The sequence below is a fragment of the Lontra canadensis genome, unplaced genomic scaffold (assembly GCF_010015895.1).
Source record: "Lontra canadensis isolate GAN:19392208 unplaced genomic scaffold, GSC_riverotter_1.0 scaffold69, whole genome shotgun sequence".
Lineage (NCBI taxonomy): Eukaryota > Metazoa > Chordata > Mammalia > Carnivora > Mustelidae > Lontra > Lontra canadensis.
The window spans coordinates 11,422,785-11,430,479 of NW_022631063.1; positions in this window are offsets into that span (position 1 = coordinate 11,422,785).

Genomic DNA, 7,695 nt, shown 5'->3' on the forward strand with positions numbered 1-7,695 from the left:
GGCTGTCCAATCATTGTTCCAAATATGTGCAGAGCAAGTAATGCTAAAGTAAAACATACAAAATATACAGTTCGCTATTGGTTAAAAACTATGTTTGCTTCGTGTTCAGAATACCAATTACCGACAGAGGAACTCAAAGTCAGCTTAAGCAGTTTGCTCTTCAAAAATGCCTTGTGAGAAACTACCAAAACCTGGGGACAAGTTGGTATTTCAGAGATTTATACAAATCTATGATGCTCAAATTATTTCTAAGTTAAGCAGAAGAGATTTAGTAGCTTCTCTTAGATGAAAACCAGTGTAACTTGGACAAGAACCTGGAAATCAGAAGTTGAGTTCTCATTTTATTGTTAATACTGTATTTCGTTACAATTACATCAGTTTTTCTACCAACATTTTCCATGTTTTTTAAATAGAAGCAAAACTGCCTATAAAACGGAATAGAGGGGCACCGGGATGGCTCAGTCAGTTGTCTGGGACTCTTGATTTCAGCTTAGGTCATGAGATCCAGCCCCACAAGGGTGCTATTCTGGGAGTGGAGACTGCTTAAGATTCTCTCTCTCCCTCTGCCCTGCTTGCTTTCTCTCTCAACAAACAAAACAAAACAAAAACCATGAAAGAAAAGAAAATGGAATAGATATCCATATACAAAGGAATGAAGTTGGACTCCTATGGAACACAGTATCAAATATTAATTAGAAGTGGATCAAAGACTGGGCTCCTGGAAGGCTCAGTTGGTTAAGCTCTTCCTTTGGCTCAGGTCATGATCCCCCGGGGCCTGGGATTAAGCCCAGTATCCTGTTCCCTGATCAGTGGGGACACCCCTCTCCCTCTCCCTCTGTCCTTCCCTCCCCCTGCCCCCTGCTGTTAGTGCTTGCTCACTCACACCTGTCTTTCAAATAAATAAATAAAATCTTTAAAAACAATGGATTAAAGACACAAATGCAAGAACTGAAACTGTAAAACTCTTAAAAAAAAAAAAACCAACATAGGATTAAATCTTCATGACCTTGGATTAGGTAATGGTTTCTTAGATATGATGATACAAGCAACCAAAGTAAAAATTACATAATTTAGATTTCATCAAAATTAAAAACTGGGCAGTGCACCTGGCAGTACTGAGGATCTGTGTCTTGCTTTAAGACTGCTTGGATGTGGGGTGCCTGGATGCCTCAGTCAGTTAAGCTTCTGCCTTCCACTAGGGGCATCGTGCCAGGGCCCTGGGATAGAGCCCAGCTTCAGGCTCCCCGTCATTGGGAATCTGCTTGTTCCTCTGCCTCTCCCCTGGCTTGTGCTCTCTCAAGTGCTCACTCTCTCTCTCTCTCAAATAAATAAAATCTTAGGGGGGGGAAAAAGTGTTTGGGTGTAACAGACCCAGGAGATGCCCAGTCTTCCAGCCTGCGACCACCCTCCAAACCTTTTTCCCTTCAGAATCCTACTTTACCCATCTGCTGCCTCCAGGGCCAGCCACCTCCGTTTTGGGGGCTTACCTCCTTATTGCCAACCAACCAGCAACTCCCAGGTTTATTCCACCAAGGTGGACGCTGCGGTCAACGCCCTGATCGACAGGCATCCGCGGGCCTCCTACAGCTACCTCTCCTTGGGCTTCCATTTTGACCCCATGAGGATGTGGCTCTGGAGCGCAGCGGCCCCTGCTTACCGAGTTGTTGAGAAGAGCAAAGGCTCAGGTGCCTCGGGACCAGGGGACACGCCCACAGCCACGCCCCCTCCCAGGACCTGCAAGAAGAGCCCGGGTGTAGCCCTGGAAGCTTCCAGGGTCCCGGAGAGGAGCCTGACCCGGGCTCTCTTGGGCTGCATGCTTGGGTTCTGCCCACGTTGACCCCCCACCTCTGTCACTTCCTGGAGAGCCCCTTCCTGAATGAGGGGAAACCCATCAAGAAGATGGGAAACCACCTGACTCACCTGCTCAGCCTCTTGGAAAGGCTCACCCTCAAGCACCACTAGGAGCCTCCAGAGCCCAGTGGCCTTTGGGGAAGTTCTTCTGAACTCCCCTGGTGCCAAGGCTTGTACCTGAGTCTCTTTCTGAAGCCACTAGACCTCCCTGCAGCCCTCTCCCAAGCCCTAGACCAAATGGAAACAATAAAACTTTTGGCATAAAAAAATTAAAAACTGGTGTTTTTAATTTCAAAGGATACTACTATCAAGAAAGTGAAGACAGGGGGCGCCTGGGTGGCTCAGTCATTAAGCGTCTGCCTTCAGCTCGGGTCATGGTCCCAGGGTCCTGGGATAGAGCCCCACATTGGGCTCCCTGCTCTGCGGGAAGCCTGCTTCTCCCTCTGCCTCTGCTGCTCCTCCTGCTTGTGTTCCCTGTCTCGCTGTCTCTCTCTGTCAAATAAATAAATAAAATCTTAAAAAAAAAAAAGAAAGTGAAGACAGTAGACAGAATAGGAGAAAGCATTTGCAAATCATATATCTATAAGGGTCTAATATCCAGAATATGTAAAGAACTCTTATAGTTCAACAATTAAAAAAAATCCAATTAAAAAAATGGGCAAAGAACTTGAATAGACATTTCTCCAAAGAAGGTATATTTTAAAAAGAAAGAAAGAAAGAAAGAAAGAAAGAAAGAAAGAAAGAAAAGAAGAAGGTATACAAATGGCCATTAAGCGCATGCTTACTCAACACCATTAGGGAAATGTAAATGAGATACCAATTTACACCCACTAGGATGTAAATGTAATGAAAAAGACAATAACAAATGTTGGCAAGGAAATGGAGAAATAACACAGCCACTTTGGGAAATAGTTTGACAATTCCTAAAATAGCCAAAAACTGGAAACTATCCAATGTCCACCAACTGATGAATGGGATAAACAAAAATAGTATATTCGTACAGGAATATTATTTAGCCATAAAAAGGAATGGAGTACTGATTCATGCTAAAATATGCACGGCCCCTGAAAACATCATACAATGTGAAAGAAGTCAAAGGTAAAGGTTACATACTGTATGGTTCAATTTATATGAAATGTCCACAAGAGGCAAATCCATACAGACCGAAAGTAGATCAGTGGTTGCCATGGACTGGAGGCATGGGAGAATGGGGGTTACTGCACATGGGTTCAGAGTTTCTTTTTTGGAATGATGAAATGTTCTGTAATTGTATAGTGGTGACCATTGAACAATCTTATGAATATACTAAAAACCACCGAATTGTACACTTTAGAAGAATGAACTTTATGATTTTTTTCTTTGATTTTCCTTTTTGAATTCTTTATGAATTTTCTTTTTAAAAAGAATAAAAATGCCTGGCAAGTGTCTTTATGAAGGAGATTATTATGAGAACTGAAACATTCTATTAATATTAATAACATGGATTTTTAAATGGTGAATGGAAGTGACTGTTAAAACTCAAAAAAATTTAAGGGAATTAGGCTGAGGGCAAACCAATATTTGAAGGCTATCTTTATATTGTTCCATGATGATGACAGTCTGGAAAAAAATTTAATTTGCAAACGTCTCAATGTTGGGCATTATAATTTTGACATTTCATCAGGATATTTTGGTATGTAGACCTTAATCTCTTTTCCAACAGGATTCATTATTTAGTTCACCTTTGTGCCTACTTTTCAAGTACTATATATTCAGTAATTTTGTGGAGTTGTAAGCGTTGATATAGTCAGTCATTGGTTCGTCTACATAATATTGCGCTCCAACCACCCCTCAAAGCAAGAAATCCCAGGAAAAGAAATTTCACTTCTGAACCTTGAGTGTAATGATGCTACAATTATATTGAATGTTTAAATATATTCATATTTATATTTGAACTATATATATAGTTTATATATATTTAAATATATTTATATTTATATCTAAACTAAAAACGATTCACTAAGTTCTGATCAAATATGAACAAAGATGTTCACCTTAAGTAATCATACTCATAACTTATTTTTTGAGAATTCTTGGATCTAAATTGTGTCATAAATCAGACACAAGGAATCCAAAAGTAGCAAATGCCAGTTCATGGTTTTCCTTTGACATACCCAGGAATGTTCTCAATTCAGTGTTACCTTTTCTCTTCCTGTTCCCAGCAGACCATCAAATGACCAGACAGTTTCTAGAAAGCAGCTGAATTCTCAGGTTACCCCATCTTGGCTCATGGATCTTGGCACAAGGTGAGAGATTCCTGATGGAAGTACATCCAATGATCGCCTAGCATAGATCCATCATTGCCATTGTGGATCACTTCATCCCCATCATTGATCACTCCCCATCATGACACTTGCCATGTCCTTACTACATCTCGTCAGTGATAGTGATTGAAAGTGAGTTCCGTGTTATACTGTTAATCTTCCTACCCTTTTTGTTTCCATTACAACTTATGAGTCATCATCTGGCCAACACCGACCTGGTCTTTGTGGGAGCAATGTATGGGAAGTCTGCGAACATTATCATGATTTACATGATGCTGGTCCTTTAGTCTATCACAAAATAGACTGCAGAAGGCCAGCATCAAACTACTATACTATGCATCACTTCAAATGGGTCTGGATAGTCGGGTACAGCTACCAGAACTTTAGCCAAATTAATCTGTAGTATTCACCCATCATCAAACGAACCTTCTGGAGTCACATGCCTCCTGGATACAATCTTTCAGGATAGCAGAAATAGGGAAGGATATATTTTCATTATTCTCCAAAAGAGAAGGCCTGCTGGGATAAAAAGGGCTATACAACATCCATTTTCGGGGCACTTGGGTGACTCAGTGGGTTAAAGCCTCTGCCTTCGATTCAGGTCATGATCTCGGGGTCCTGGGATCGAGCCCTGCATTGGGTTCTCTGCTCAGCAGAGAAAGCCTGCTTCCTCCTCTCTCTCTCTCTCTGCCTGCCTCTCTGCCTGCTTGTGATCTCTGTCTGTCAAATAAATAAATAAAATATTTTAAAAAAAGAAAAGAACATCATTTTGACCCCAGTCTAAAAAAAAAAAATCCTATATGTAAAATACCTGTAAAGCATGGATTTTTCTAATGTGTTTATGGTAAGTCCTCTGCCCGGTATATTGCTTATCCCATCATGATCCCAAACAAACATTTGAAACAAATGAAAGCCTACCATTTGTAGACCTGAAATCTGAGCACCACTGAGCACCTTTCATAGCCCTGAAAATCCTGTTTCTTTTTTCTTTGATGTTGCCCCTGGGAGGGTGAATTCTCTCCAACCAATAGAATGATACCAAGTTAAGAACAGGTTCAGGTTGATGTATCGTGTTTGTAGAAATTTCCAAGGTACAAGAGAGACTTTCTAAACTGCTTACAAATATAGTTAGTCTTACCTGGACCATGCAAGACTAAACCCAGGAACTAAAACATCTATGGAAAAGGACAGAGAGAGATAACCCTGGCTTCCCTAAGGAGGCAGACCTCAGTTCATTTCATTCCTTCTGCTACATGAGTCAGGAGAAAGTATGAGAAAGGTACAAAATATCTGGGTGTTTTGAGTAGGTGTCCATGTCAGCTCACCATAAGAAAACAAGGAGTAGAGGAAAAGGCATGTTTTTAATCACAGTGACCCTGCCTATAGATGATTGTAAACTAGTAAGTTTCTTGAAGTCTAACTAGAGTGTCAACTCTTCCTCCCTGGAGAGAGGGTCATGAGATTTCCTTTCCCTTTTTTATATATACAGAGTACAAATTTCTTATCTAAGCAACTAGCTTTCAATCCCAGATTGGCTTTGACCAACACAGTCCCCATATCCATGCTGTACCCCTGACCATTCTGAGTTAGATACTTGATGAAACTGCTCATACTGCTGGCCTGAGCATATCTGGGCAGGCACCACGGTCAGAACTGACGGAATTCTCCATCTCTTCTCCAAACCACCTGCTGGCTCTTGTCAGAGGATGTGAGCCCAGTGCCCTAGTCAGTGCCATCAGCCACCTTGTCTCTTGAATCCTGACCTTTCCTAATCCCCTAGACACAGAAGGGAGACAGTTCCCTCTCTGGTTTAAAATTTGACCAGCTAGTCATCCCTTTCACATGATAAAGATGGGTCTTTACCCAAGAAACTTCTTCTCAATTCCTTTTGGGAGTGCTGAAACCCTTTGTGGGTAAATTGTGAAAGCTTTTAAGGAACAATTGCTTCTTTAACAAATTCCATTCATCTGAGTCCCCATAGCATGTGTTCCATCTTATATCAGCATCCTACCAGGGGTGAACAGAATTTCTGATCTTCAAGTTCAAAGTTTATACCTCTGTTGGATCATCCACACAGTTGCTGGTTTTTATCCTTTGGAAACCTCGAACTCTCCACTCATGCGCCTGGCAAAGATAACAGGCAAGTTCAACTCTCAACGAATAATCTCACTTTTACCTTCTCTGTCAGGTCTGCCCATTACCCAGCATCTCTTTAATGACCCATCTGGTCCAATAATAATGACAGATAATTTTCTCTCTACTGGCAGTGGGAGGGCGGTGGGATGGAGAGGCGGTAAATTCTCACAAGCACTAATAAAATGTAACAGTAATATCAGGAAGACCACCATATCGTAATGCAAACTGAAAAACAAGGTAGAATCCAGCAACAGACAAAAACAAAGATCATTGGGGACGCCTGGATGGCTCAGTTGGTTGGACGACTGCCTTCAGCTCAGGTCATGATCCCGGAATCCCGGGATCGAGTCCCACATCGGGCTCCCAGCTCCATGGGGAGTCTGCTTCTCCCTCTGACCTTCTCCTCGCTCATGCTCTCTCTCACTGTCTCGCTCTCAAATAAATAAATAAAATCTTTAAAAAAACAAAAACAAAAAAAAAAGATCATTGAATTGTAGTGAAGCTCAATCTCTTTCAAAAAAATATAAATAAAAAAATAATAATAAGTAAATAAAATCGAACATCATTTCAAAAACCTTGAGTCACAATGAAGACTTAAAATCTGTATGGTAGCAGAGCTCTTCAAAGATCATTCCCTGCCTGGCACATGTTTGTAGCATCAGGATAACCACTGGTTCCTACATGATGAGCTAACGTGAAGGTGTGGGGATGATTATAGCCATAAGAATCGCTGGCAGGATATACACTGACATTCAGCTTCAGACAGTGTGCCATCTTAATGGAATACTGGAAAAAATCAATGACAGCTCTTCTCAAGACAAGATTTTGGGGGCACCTGGGTGGCTCAGTGGGTTAAAGCCTCTGCCTTGGGCTCAGGTCATGATCCCAGGGTCCTGGGATCAAGCCCCACATCGGGCTCTCTGCTCAGCAGGGAGCCTGCTTCCCCCTCCCTCCCTGCCTGCCTCTCTGACTACTTGTGATCTCTGTCGTCGAATAAATAAAATCTTTGAAAGAAAAAAAAAAGAAAAGATTTTGAGTAGGGGACAAAGTTTAAAGGGCAGGTATAAGCAGTGATAGCAACTGTGACTGGCGTTGTCTGCTATATATTTTCAAAAGAACGTATTTGGGAAGAAATACTTTGGAGCCCTACTATTAACAGAGTTGCCACAATCTTGGGCATAACTAGTTAGTGATAGGTCCTGTTAAGGAAAGATTTCTGTTCCATTTTTCTACCCAAAACACAAATGTACTGAGGAGCAATAGCTCATATTTCACTAGATGTTTTCATTATTTTTTTTAATTTTTTTTTTTAAGATTTTATTTATTTATTTGACAGAGAGAGATCACAAGTAGACAGAGAGGCAGGCAGAGAGAGAGAGGAAGCAGGCTCCCTGCTGAGCAGAGA